The sequence below is a fragment of the Lycium barbarum genome, chromosome 6 (genome assembly GCF_019175385.1).
Source record: "Lycium barbarum isolate Lr01 chromosome 6, ASM1917538v2, whole genome shotgun sequence".
In the NCBI taxonomy this organism is placed as follows: Eukaryota; Viridiplantae; Streptophyta; class Magnoliopsida; order Solanales; family Solanaceae; genus Lycium; species Lycium barbarum.
The window spans coordinates 81,927,815-81,941,725 of record NC_083342.1 but is presented as its reverse complement, the minus strand read 5'-3'; the positions used below and the strand labels follow the sequence as shown (position 1 = coordinate 81,941,725).

Here is a 13,911-nt window from a genome sequence, read left to right as displayed (position 1 = left end):
TATGACTGGGATATTATTGGAACGCTTAAAAGTTTCCAAATGCAGTAGATTTTCTACTGAATGATTTAAGATGAATGACTTTGAAAAGACAATTTCTTTCAGTCAAGTTACACATAGAAAAGGCGATCCATTGAATGCCCCAATAGTTGTGAACTCACTTGTATAAATAAAGATTCATTTAGACCTTATGAAAATGATGAAATATTCTTTAGTGCAATAGGTGCACTTATATATCTTGCTAATACTATGATTATGAATAACATATTCTATTAGAGTACATGCAAAATATAACTCCTATACACATATATTTGAAGGAAATCAAATATTGATATAAACGTTGTTTATTCTAACAAATACTATCAAGATTTTATTGTCTATACAAATGCAGGATATTTGTATGATCTAAATGTACTTTGTACGATCTCATACAATTATTTATTTACACGTGAGTGTATTCCATATTATCTTATTCTGTAAGGCAATTAATAATTGCTACTTGGGCAAGTCACTCAAAGATACTAGTGACTCAAATGGAAGTCGAGAATGTGTACTATGAATGTTGACACCTAATTTTGGCTCGCTGTGTTTGAAATTAACGTTTCAGGTGGTCCTGATTCGTTAAAGAGCACGAAATAGCTTTCTACGCATTTTTGCATTTTTTGATGATTTATTGATAATTGTCCTCATTTTAGGAGTTTTATCAATTTATTGACATTTTTCAAGAATCATTATTTTTGCACATGTATAGCGTAATACAATCATTTTGTGCAGTTAATAATTGTTTCTTTATTTTATAGCAGTACATTTTTGCATCTTATACATTAATATTTATATTTTATACTTACATTATTATTTATACATGTATTAGTTAACTATATTTTAGTACAGTCTGTCGATGTAGAGAAAATCAGAGCAATTAATTCTTCAACGCAGAGCAACAATTCGATCAAGTCAAGGTCTTGTCACTTTTTAAAAGTTGACATTTGAAGTGATGGGTTGGGTTCTTCATCCATTGGTTAATAAATTTTTACACATGAGTTAAAAGGGGTAAATGGGACAAGAGGGGGAAGACCATTATTCTTTGGACCATAAGATGGGTCATTTTGTTTTATAAAATAAGTTGAAGGGTTCAATTTTATTTTCATCATCTTCTACACACACACAACACACTTTAATTTCAGATTTTTGCCCTCTTCCTCCCAAGAAAACCCCCTAAACATCTTCTTCCTTCTTCTTATTCACCAAAAGAGCCGCCAACTACCCCGACGATCCACCGCGGGGCTCCACCCACCACTTCACACTACCTCACATATCTTTTTCTTCTCTCTACACTCTCCATATTTTCTTTTCATAGGAAGACTAGCAAGACTAGCATCTTCGTCCTTTTTTTTTTTTTTTTTTTTTCTCTTCTTTTTTCATACACTGTCTTTACGCTTTTATATACCTTGTCTTTACATTCATTATATGCATAGCCATTATATTTTTATATACATTACATACATTGTCTTTATATTTATTCATGCATTGTCTTTATATTTATTCATGCATTTATTTATGCATTTGTCTTTATATTTGTTCATGCATTTTGTTTATATTTATTCATACATTGTCTCTACATTTTCTTCATACATTTTTGTTATAGCCCGTATTTTGTACGTTTGGATAATTCAGAGTCGTCGTGGGAAGTTAAGGGCGAAACCAATTTCAAAATTATATTAATGCACAAGTTGTTATAAATATTATTTATGACTTTTATTAGTATGGAAATATTGTGAGAGGCTAAGGATAAGGAATTTGCAAAATGGCCAATGAAAGTAATGTGGAAGGTCAGGGGCAAAATAGTAATATTGAGAAAATTCGAGGGGCAAAATGGGAATTTTACAAAAGTTTCATGAAAATTCCAAAAAAAAAAAAAAGAAGAAGGATGACAAATAAGTCATCCTTGCTATAGATTGACGAAATTTCTAGAAAAGAAGAAAGAAAAATAAAATAAGATAGGCATGTGCCATGCACATGATCTCTTAATAAATATGGCACATGGAAGAAAATTCATCATATGCCTTGAGAAAGTTCATGAAAACTTGAGAGAAGGGAAAGAACAAGGAGAGAAACAAAGGGCCAATTTCGGCCATGGTCTCCAATTTTTGTCTCTTGAAAGTTTGTCCCAAAAATTATTTTCTTGTTGTATTCCTACCAATTCAAGGGTTCTCTACAACATGGTGGAGTTGTTTGGGAAGATGGAGGGCTTGTTTCATCAATTTGACACCTTAGCCAAGTGAAGGAGTTTGGAAGAAAAGGTAAGAATTCAATCTTCTTTTATGTATTATGGATGCTTGTGGATGTTATGGTGTGTAGAAATGCATGGAAATCATGAAAATAATGTGTGTTGTAAGTAAGGCCGTGTGGTGGTGTTGGGCCGTGTGTATGTTGTGATGAAAGTCATGAATTAATGTTAATTAGCATGTTTTGAATGTTGTAGTGTGAAGAAAAGAATGAGAATTTTCCTTAGGTGTGTGTTGGGTGTGGGCCGAATGGCCCCTCTTGGTGTGTTGAAAAATAAACAAATTGTCGTTAGCGTTTTAGTTGCCGTCGTTACGAATTCTATGATGAGAAGTGCAAGTTTAGTGACTCAAAATAATGTTATGTTGGTTGTGAGATGATTTGGGAATTTATGTGAATTTTATGTAATTTTTGTATTTAGGAGAATTGTATTGTTAATGTGTGGGGTAATGGTATAAGTTATGAATTTGGAAGAGAAGAATGTGTTTGGTGTAGTTCTCGGATTTGGAGGCAATTTCGGGAGAGTTGGAGCCTTGTTTGAGTTGTTTGAAATATTGTGTGAATTGAATTTGATATTGAAGTGTTGCTAGGATAATTGTTGGTATTGTTGATAGATTGGCCGGGTTGTATTCCCGGATTACTGTTGGTGTTGATTTGGGCCGAGCCATATTCTCGGGTTGGTACATTTACAGGGGAGATGCTGCCGAAATTTCGGCAGAATATAAATGAATATATTGAAAGGGTGAGGCAAGTACTTGACGAAGGAACTAATGAATGGATGAACTCTCTTGAATGTAGATTAACAAGTTGGAGGCACAAGTGTAACTAGTTGGTCGCAGCGCAGGTATGTAAGGCTTACCCTTTCTTTCTTTGGCATGTCCTAGAGCCAAGTAAGGTATAATGTGATATGCTGCCTTGGGGTAACTCTGTTCTGTGGTGCTGAGTCTGATTATGATTCTAATTCACTTCGTGACCTGAGTTTGTGATCCTAGTTCATCCCTTGATATAAGTATTTGATATAAGTATTTTGATATAAGTATGTTGGTACAAGTATTCTGATATACGTATTTTGATATAAGTATTCTGATATAAGTATTTTGATATAAGTGTCTTGCTATAAGCATTTTGATATCAGTCTTCTGATATAAGTGTGTCGATATGAGTATTTTGATATAAGTATTCTGATGTAAGTATGCTGATATAAGTATTCCGATATAAGTATCCTGATATGAGAATTCCGAAATCTGTATCCTGATAAGAGCATTCTGATATGTTTATTCGGGTTCGAGAACTTCTGTAAGATTTAATGTCCCTAACTCCCGTATACGATCTCGGATTGCTCTGAAATGTTCGAAGAGGTTTCTGTATCAAGACGGCTATAACTTTCTTATACGTAAGTATGGTTTCAAAATCTCTATTTGATCTGATTCGTAAGGACATCTGAAAGTGTCTGATGTGACTATGATTCTGATTCCCCGAAAAAAGGCTTCTGAAACGCTTATAAAGCGTTCTGTACTTCGAACGCTCGTAACTTTCTCATACTACGCCGGATTGACCTGAAATCTGTTCCGAGCCTCCACGTATCGGTAAGTACACTGGTCTGTCGAGTATTGATTTCTATGCATGTGGTTTCTCACTACTCTGCTCGTGCATGTGCTATGATCCCTTTCACCGGATCCCGGGCCGGTATGTATAGTGCGGATGGTTCGCCGAGTCCTCTGTTGAGGGCCGGGTTCCATATATGAATTCCGAAGTATGATGTGTCCGGTTCCGGGGTACTGTGTTATATGTCCGTCCCCGGTTACCGAGGATATATATTATGAAGTATGATGTGTCCGGGCTCGGGGTGTCGTGTTATCTGTCCGCCCCCGGGTACCGTGGTTATGTTATGATGTGTGACGGAGATCGGAGCAAATTTTCTGAAATATGATGTGTTGTGGCGCCCAAGGGTAGGAGTGGCGACCACGTTCCTATGTTATCGTGCGCATCCCTTGGCATTGTTCACCGGTTCCTCGGCGTGTTACCTGTTCCCGAGGTTACCATGTAAATGATAGGATGTGACCGGTCCCTCGGCGTGTTATTTGTCCCCGAGGTTACCGTGTGTATGATATGGTATTTGTCCCGGCGTGGTATATGTCCCCGGGGTTACCGCGTATGTGATATGATATCTGATCCCGATATGCATGACTTGTGTTGGAGAGTAAGCATTCTGACCTTCCGTATATTCTGTATTCCGTTAGCTATATGACATCATCTGAGTAATCTGTACGTTCTGTATTCCGTCTGATATATGACATCCTCTGAGTAATCTGTACGTTCTGTATCCCGCCCGATATATGGCATCATCCGAGTGTTCTGTACGTTCTGTATTCCGTCCGATATGTGACATCATCGGAGCAATCAGTACGTTCTGTACTCAGTCTGACGTATGACATTATCTGTGCGTTCTGTACGTGCCACACTCCTTCTGATATCTGATAACGGTATGTATGATCTGTGTCTGGAAAGTGAGTATGTCAGCATTCCATACGCTCTGTATGATTTGTACGGTCTGTATGATCCGTATTGGTCTGTATGATCTGTGTCGGCCTGCATGATCTGTATTGGTCTGTATGATCTGTGTCTGAGAAGTAAGTAATTCGGTAATCTGGATAATATGCTTACCCTTTGTACTATTTGTTTCGATTATGGTTCTGCTTTCTGTATTTCATGCCTTATATACTCAGTACATATTCCGTACTGACCCCCTGTTCTTCGGGGGCTGCGTTTCATGCCGCGCAGGTACTCCCAGATGAGTTGAAGATATTATAGAAGATGTTCCAGCGAAGATGGCAAACTCCATTTGCTCTTGGAGTGCTGCTGAGTCAGAGTACGTGTGCTGTGATGTCTGATATATGTTAGAGGCTTTGCAGACAGCGTCGTGGGTATGGAGTGTCAGTCTGTAAGCGGCTCCATCAGCCGATATGTTGGTCTGAGTTGCGTATTGAATTGTGTATGACTACGGATTTGTTCGGCTTGGAAGCTACGAGAAAGAATATTTCTGGAAAAAAAAAATTACTATATATTTTATCTGATCTGATTTAAAAGTTTGACGTAATTTTATGTGCGGCAAGAGTCTGAGGGTTCGCTCGGCCCTAATTAAGGGTCGGGTGCCCATCACACCCTAGTAAGGTCGGGGTGTGACAAAGTGGTATCAGAGCAGGTCGGTCTAAGGGTTGTCTGCAAAGTCGTGTCCGGTAGAGTCTTGTTTATGGGTGTGTAGCGCGCCACACTTATAAACAGGAGGCTACGGGGTATCTAGGAATTGTTGACCTTCTTTGTGCCATAGATCGTGCGATAGAGCCCCGATATAGGGAAACGAGACCCCAAATGTAAGCCTTACATACGTTGGGGAAAAAGGTGAATAATGATATGGAAGGCCACAGAGGTAAGTTTTGACATGTTCGTTCTGTTATCAGAAACCGGAAGCCATGTACGACAGTGATTTGGTATGATATGATATGATCCCATATGAAATGACACGACGCGATATGATACGATATGATATGATGCGATATGATATGATATGATATAACAAGACACGATATGACATAATATGACATGATATGGTCTGATATGAGGTAATATGATATGATACGATGTGAAACGATATATAAAGGCCCTGGCCGGCTGGAACATGTTATATATATGTATGATCCGTCAGATGTTGTTGATATTTGTAGTGTGTGAGCGAATTCCGAATAGTAAGGGTTGGAAAAGGGTAAAATGGTAATTGTAAGGATAGAACGGGTTACAGAAATGTCTCGGAATCTGTAAGACCTTGATCTGCTCTAGATCAGGTGATAAAGGTTATAAGGGAAAGTGGACGCGATTATATCGGCCCTAAGGCACCGAAATCCATCAAAGTTTCGAGGTTAAGCGTGCTCAGGCGGGGGCAATTTCATGATGGGTGACCCCCTGGGAAGTTTTCTAATTTTTTTTTAAAATTCAGATGTGAGCAGCAGGTCAGGAGCTGGAGTAATTCGAGAGAAATTTAATGTATACGGAATGGTTGGGAAACCATACGAGGTCACATAGAATGCGACAGGCTAGACTAGAAAAGAAACAGAAAGTGCAGTGCAGTTTTGGAATTTGGATAAGTTTGAATAGCGTCTGACGGTAATTTGCGGGTCAGTTGATACTAATTATATGTGTATATGTATATGAACATGAATGGTATCTCCTATGTCAGGATATCGACGGAAAATGAAAGGAAAACTTATGATAAGGAATTTTGCTATGTTGTGCACGGAGTTGAAAAGAAGAACTGTTGCCTTATAAGGAGCCCCTTAAAGGGGGGGGGGGGGGGAGGCCATATTAGGCTTACAAGGAATAACGATGAACGAAATGAGCGTCACCACATGAAGTCAAAGACAAGTATGCCTGTATCGAGAGATACGAGAAGAGACTAAGGAAGAGTTGTAGTAAGAATCTAAAAGTCTGACTTTTGTTAAGATACGGTCACGAAACAGTAACCGAAAAGAGATGACCTGAGAAGGACAAGGAAAATATGTCGGCCCAGCGGATTAGAAAACTCATGGCACAGAATAAGGACCCATATAAGGACGGAGAGACTCGATTATATGAAATGGGCATGGAGAAACGGGCAACTATAAAAGAAACCCCCTCCCGAAGTGCTACGAGTCCCCAAAAGGCCAGTTGAACATTCGAGGACGAATGTTCTAAAGGGGGGGGGGGGGGAGGAGGATGTTATAGCCCGTATTTTGTATGTTTGGATAATTCAGAGTCGTCGTGGGAAGTTAAGGGCGAAACCAATTTCAAAATTATATTAATGCACAAGTTGTTATAAATATTATTTATGACTGTTATTAGTATGGAAATATTGTGAGAGGCTAAGGATAAGGAATTTGCAAAATGGCCAATGAAACTAATGTGGAAGGTCAGGGGCAAAATAGTAATATTGAGAAAAGTCGAGGGGCAAAATGGGAATTTTACAAAAGTTTCATGAAAATTCCAAAAAAAAAAAAAAAAAAAAGAAGGATGACAAATAAGTCATCCTTGCTATAAATTGAAGAAATTTCTAGAAAAGAAGAAAGAAAAATAAAATAAGATAGGCATGTGCCATGCACATGATCTCTTAATAAATATGGCACATGGAAGAAAATTCATCATATGCCTTGAGAAAGTTCATGAAAACTCGAGAGAAGGGAAAGAACAAGGAGAGAAACAAAGGACCAATTTCGGCCATGGTCTCCAATTTTTGTCTCTTGAAAGTTTGTCCCAAAAATTATTTTCTTGTTGTATTCCTACCAATTCAAGGGTCCTCTACAACATGGTGGAGTTGTTTTGGAAGATGGAGGGCTTGTTTCATCAATTTGACACCTTAGCCAAGTGAAGGAGTTTGGAAGAAAAGGTAAGAATTCAATCTTCTTTTATGTATTATGGATGCTTGTGGATGTTGTGGTGTGTAGAAATTCATGGAAATCATGAAAATAATGTGTGTTGTAAGTAAGGCCGTGTGGTGGTGTTGGGCCGTGTGTATGTTGTGATGAAAGTCATGAATTAATGTTAATTAGCATGTTTTGAATGTTGTAGTGTGAAGAAAAGAATGAAAATTTTCCTTAGGTGTGTGTTGGGTGTGGGACGAATGGCCCCTCTTGGTGTGTTGAAAAATAAACAAATTGTCGTTAGCGTTTTAGTTGCCGTCGTTACGAATTCTATGATGAGAAGTGCAAATTTAGTGACTCAAAATAATGTTATGTTGGTTGTGGGATGATTTTGGAATTTATGTGAATTTTATGTAATTTTTGTATTTAGGAGAATTGTATTGTTAATGTGTGGGGTAATGGTATAAGTTATGAATTTGGAAGAGAAGAATGTGTTTGGTGTAGTTCTCGGATTTGGAGGCAATTTCGGGAGAGTTGGAGCCTTGTTTGAGTTGTTTGAAATATTGTGTGAATTGAATTTGATATTGAAGTGTTGCTAGGATAATTGTTGGTATTGTTGATAGATTGGCTGGGTTGTATTCCCGGATTACTGTTGGTGTTGATTTGGGCCGAGCCATATTTTCGGGTTGGTACATTTACAGGGGAGATGCTGCCGAAATTTCGGCAGAATATAAATGAATATATTGAAAGGGTGAGGCAAGTACTTGACGAAGGAACTAATGAATGGATGAACTCTCTTGAATGTAGATTAACAAGTTGGAGGCACAAGTGTAACTAGTTGGTCGCGGCGCAGGTATGTAAGGCTTACCCTTTCTTTCTTTGGCATGTCCTAGAGCCAAGTAAGGTATAATGTGATATGCTGCCTTGGGGTAACTCTGTTCTGTGGTGCTGAGTCTGATTATGATTCTAATTCACTTTGTGACCTGAGTTTGTGATCCTAGTTCATCCCTTGATATAAGTATTTGATATAAGTATTTTGATATAAGTATGTTGGTACAAGTATTCTGATATACGTATTTTGATATAAGTATTCTGATATAAGTATTTTGATATAAGTGTCTTGATATAAGCATTTTGATATCAGTCTTCTGATATAAGTGTGTCGATATGAGTATTTTGATATAAGTATTCTGATGTAAGTATGCTGATATAAGTATTCCGATATAAGTATCCTCATATGAGAATTCCGAAATCTGTATCCTGATAAGAGCATTCTGATATGTTTATTCGGGTTCGAGAACTTCTGTAAGATTTAATGTCCCTAACTCCCGTATACGATCTCGGATTGCTCTGAAATGTTCGAAGAGGTTTCTGTATCAAGACGGCTATAACTTTCTTATACGTAAGTATGGTTTCAAAATCTCTATTTGATCTGATTCGTAAGGACATCTGAAGGTGTCTGATGTGACTATGATTCTGATTCCCCGAAAAAAGGCTTCTGAAACGCTTATAAAGCGTTCTGTACTTCGAACGCTCGTAACTTTCTCATACTACGCCGGATTGACCTGAAATCTGTTCCGAGCCTCCACGTATCGGTAAGTACACTGGTCTGTCGAGTATTGATTTCTATGCATGTGGTTTCTCACTACTCTGCTCGTGCATGTGCTATGATCCCTTTCACCGGATCCCGGGCCGGTATGTATCGTGCGGATGGTTCGCCGAGTCCTCTGTTGAGGGCTGGGTTCCATATATGAATTCCGAAGTATGATGTGTCCGGTTCCGGGGTACTGTGTTATATGTCCGTCCCCGGTTACCGAGGATATATATTATGAAGTATGATGTGTCCGGGCTCGGGGTGTCGTGTTATCTGTCCGCCCCCGGGTACCGTGGTTATGTTATGATGTGTGACGGAGATCGGAGCAAATTTTCTGAAATATGATGTGTTGTGGCGCCCAAGGGTAGGAGTGGCGACCACGTTCCTATGTTATCGTGCGCATCCCTTGGCATTGTTCACCGGTTCCTCGGCGTGTTACCTGTTCCCGAGGTTACCATGTAAATGATAGGATGTGACCGGTCCCTCGGCGTGTTATTTGTCCCCGAGGTTACCGTGTGTATGATATGGTATTTGTCCCGGCGTGGTATATGTCCCCGGGGTTACCGCGTATGTGATATAATATCTGATCCCGATATGCATGACTTGTGTTGGAGAGTAAGCATTCTGACCTTCCGTATATTCTGTATTCCGTTAGCTATATGACATCATCTGAGTAATCTGTACGTTCTGTATTCCGTCTGATATATGACATCCTCTGAGTAATCTGTACGTTCTGTATCCCGCCCGATATATGGCATCATTCGAGTGTTCTGTACGTTCTGTATTCCGTCCGATATGTGACATCATCGGAGCAATCAGTACGTTCTGTACTCAGTCTGACGTATGACATTATCTGTGCGTTCTGTACGTGCCACACTCCTTCTGATATCTGATAACGGTATGTATGATCTGTGTCTGGAAAGTGAGTATGTCAGCATTCCATACGCTCTGTATGATTTGTACGGTCTGTATGATCCGTATTGGTCTGTACGATCTGTGTCGGCCTGCATGATCTGTATTGGTCTGTATGATCTGTGTCTGAGAAGTAAGTAATTCGGCAATCTGGATAATATGCTTACCCTTTGTACTATTTGTTTCGATTATGGTTCTGCTTTCTGTATTTCATGCCTTACATACTCAGTACATATTCCGTACTGACCCCCTATTCTTCGGGGGCTGCGTTTCATGCCGCGCAGGTACTCCCAGATGAGTTGAAGATATTATAGAAGATGTTCCAGCGAAGATGGCAAACTCCATTTGCTCCTGGAGTGCTGCTGAGTCAGAGTATGTGTGCTGTGATGTCTGATATATGTTAGAGGCTTTGCAGACAGCGTCGTGGGTATGGAGTGTCAGTCTGTAAGCGGCTCCATCAGCCGATATGTTGGTCTGAGTTGCGTATTGAATTGTGTATGACTACGGATTTGTTCGGCTTGGAAGCTACGAGAAAGAATATTTCTGAAAAAAAAAAATTTGCTATATATTTTATCTGATCTGATTTAAAAGTTTGACGTAATTTTATGTGCGGCAAGAGTCTGAGGGTTCGCTCGGCCCTAATTAAGGGTCGGGTGCCCATCACACCCTAGTAAGGTCGGGGTGTGACAATTTTCTCTACTTTTTCTTTAAATTTGCATACATTTTTTTTACTCCCCTATAAATATTTTTCATACACTTGCAAGCATTTTCTTTTACCTTTTTGACAATATCATCACATTACATGCTCCTTTTTATTTTATTATTTTTTACACATATTTTTCTTTATATTTTCTCTACATTGTCTATACATTATTTTTACATTTACATATATTTTCATTTTTTTTATTCTTATATTTTGTACATATATCATATACATATACATTCTAACACCGTGTATACTACATCAATTCTAGGGTCAAAACAAGTTTAAACTCCCTTTTGTCAAGTTTAATAAACTTTATGTCAAATCGCTTTTTTAAAGACTTTATGTCAAATCACTTTTCAAAGACTTTATGTCATATCACTTTTCAAAGGTTTTATGTCACATTCCTTATTTTTTGACTTTTTCAAACTTCTTTAACTAACATATTTTTCTTTCATTTTACAATTTATTACAAATATTACGCTCTTGGCCGATGAAGAAATTTCCGTCGATTTCCAACGCCTCCCCTGTACAAAAGACGGGTTTTTATGTTAAGTTTATTCATTATTTCTTTAATTCATTCGATAGTTATTTATTCTTTTACTAACACTTTTACTAAGTGTTTATACAGGTACCCGGAGACACATCCCGAAGACGACACTCGGAAGGAACCCGAAGACTTCATCGAATCCTTATACACTTTTATACTTACGAGGTACATTCTCTTTTATATATTATTTTTTTAATATACATTCTTTATAAACGCTTGATACTTGATATAAATACATTTTTATACACTGTATATACTTAGTATATTATCACCTAGTGTAGCTTTTCATGAAGTCACAACATTTTGAAAACAGGTAATAATAATGATAAAAAGATAGATAATCCCCCTTTAGTGTTCAGTTAAACTAAGTTTAAGGACTGTCTTCGGGCAGGCTCTGTGGGATACTTAATACCTTCCCCATGGGGTAAATAAAACCCTTATCTAGAATCTTATATGTTTCGTGGACTAAAAATGGAGTGGACACACAAATACATATAGGTTTCCTGTTTTTCCTTAAAAATAAAGTGACGACTCTAACCCTTTTTAAACCAGTTAGAAGAACCGGGAAGTTGCAAACTATCTTGGACCCGTTCAAAATAGGGCGTAACATGAAGGTGATCAATAGCTCAACATATTTAGGAAGGAACTGTGTGGTCTCTCTTTGAAGATAAAGATTCCAACAATACAGGAGATAATGTTGCTAGGGATAGAATAAAATTCATTTCACCAGAATTCTTTTTCACACGTGATCTTCAACAGAATAGTGAAACTGATGTTCAACAAATTCGGCCAAATGGTAATTTGGCGGATGTATTTACCAAGACATTGCCAACATCAATATTCAGAAGTTGATCTGCATGATTCAAATATGCCCTTGCCGAGATAAAAATGATGTTCTCGTCAGGGGGAGTGAAATACGCGCTGCACTCTTTTTCCCTTAACCAAGGTTTTGTCCCAATTGGGTTTTCCTGGTAAGGTTTTTAATGAGGCAGCTCTCAATGCGTATCACAAAATGTATGTACTCTTTTTCCTTCGCTAGGATTTTTCCTACTGGGTTTTCCTAGTAAGATTTTAACGAGCAGCAAGCAATACGTATTATGAATAACTGTGTACTTTTTAGATTTTCATTCGAATTTTTCTTTTACATGGACATCCAAGAGGGAGTGTTGTAAATAAATTAGTGTGGATGCCATGTCCATGTATTGTAGCACTATGATCTCTCCAAGTCTTTGAGGTTATAAATAGCCTCTTTCATTTATGAAAGAAGACACCCAAAAAATAGAAAGAATTATTATACTACACTTGCTACTTTCCCTCTTTCTCTCTGTGTGCTTTTATTGCTCCTTTATTTTATTACATCGCTTTTATTTTATAACAGTTTGAACATATTGGTAGATTATTGTTTTAACACAATTCTAAATGTCATCTTGTTTCTCATCTTGTTTCTCAATGATCATATAGCTCCAAAAACAAAAATCATGAACTTAAATTGTTGCCCATATTTACAGGGAGGCTATAATTTGGTTGCTGATGGTTTAGCCAAATTGACGTTTAGTCAAGAGTCTCGTGTTGAATGGCATTCACACGTTCCTTCTAGCATTTCTTCGTGTGCTGCAGGAGATGTTGTTTAGGTCTCATTCCCTTGCCTAGTTTCGGGCTAGTTTCTTGTTGTTTTAGTTCTATTTATGAAAAAAAAAAAACTATTATGCTCCATTATTTTATTATTACATTAGTCATTGTTTAGTATTATCATATTGCTATATGACTTTTTATTAGTCTATCCCTTGGTTTGAAATTCTTGTTCATTACTATCGTCTTAATATAACATAGATTACATTTCTCATTTTTAATTTTTTATTATATTGTTTACAATTCTTCAATTGCCTAAATTAATCTAGCACTTCCATGTTTGAACAATTCTGTTAGATGTATGTAATACTACTGTCAGAGTCTCTTAACCATTTTTCTTTGTCTCTTAGACATTTAGTTTACACTTTTCTGAAATTGAAACTTCAAAACATACTTGCCAAAAAATAATAATTAGGACTACTTTCTAAATGATTACACCCAGTATTCTTGGTGTGAAAACTGCCTCACTTTCTTTGTTTTGTGTTAAATCCAAAATTTTCTTTTATAGATTTAAAACTTTATCATTTATTCAAATTCAATATTATTACGTAGTCTGATTCAATATTTTAATGGTTTTTAATAGTCTATATAAAATTCACTGACAAAAACAATATGTGAATCATTAGAAGGTAATGTGATTAAAATGTTGTGATTAAAATGTTTATATCTCAAAGTAATAAACTTTAGTAACACACACACACAATATGGGTCTTGTACTCACCCTCTGCTTCCCTACTTTCCATTGTCAATGACAAAATCAAAGCATAAAGATAGAATTTGGTAAAAAATTGAATAAGATGAAATAAAAATCTTTTGGACCCTCCGCCGTTTGCTTCCCTGTTATATATATATATAC

At 37.3% G+C, this 13,911-nt stretch overlaps 1 long non-coding RNA gene across 1 annotated transcript; it reads left to right on the top strand.

The window, feature by feature from the left end:
* The first annotated feature begins 6,220 nt into the window (after positions 1 to 6,220).
* LOC132644373 (uncharacterized) lies at positions 6,221 to 12,757 on the top strand. Its single transcript, XR_009583841.1, has 3 exons — positions 6,221 to 10,545; positions 11,508 to 11,591; positions 11,979 to 12,757. It is a non-coding gene; the product is annotated as an uncharacterized LOC132644373 (long non-coding RNA).
* The last annotated feature ends 1,154 nt before the right edge of the window (positions 12,758 to 13,911 follow it).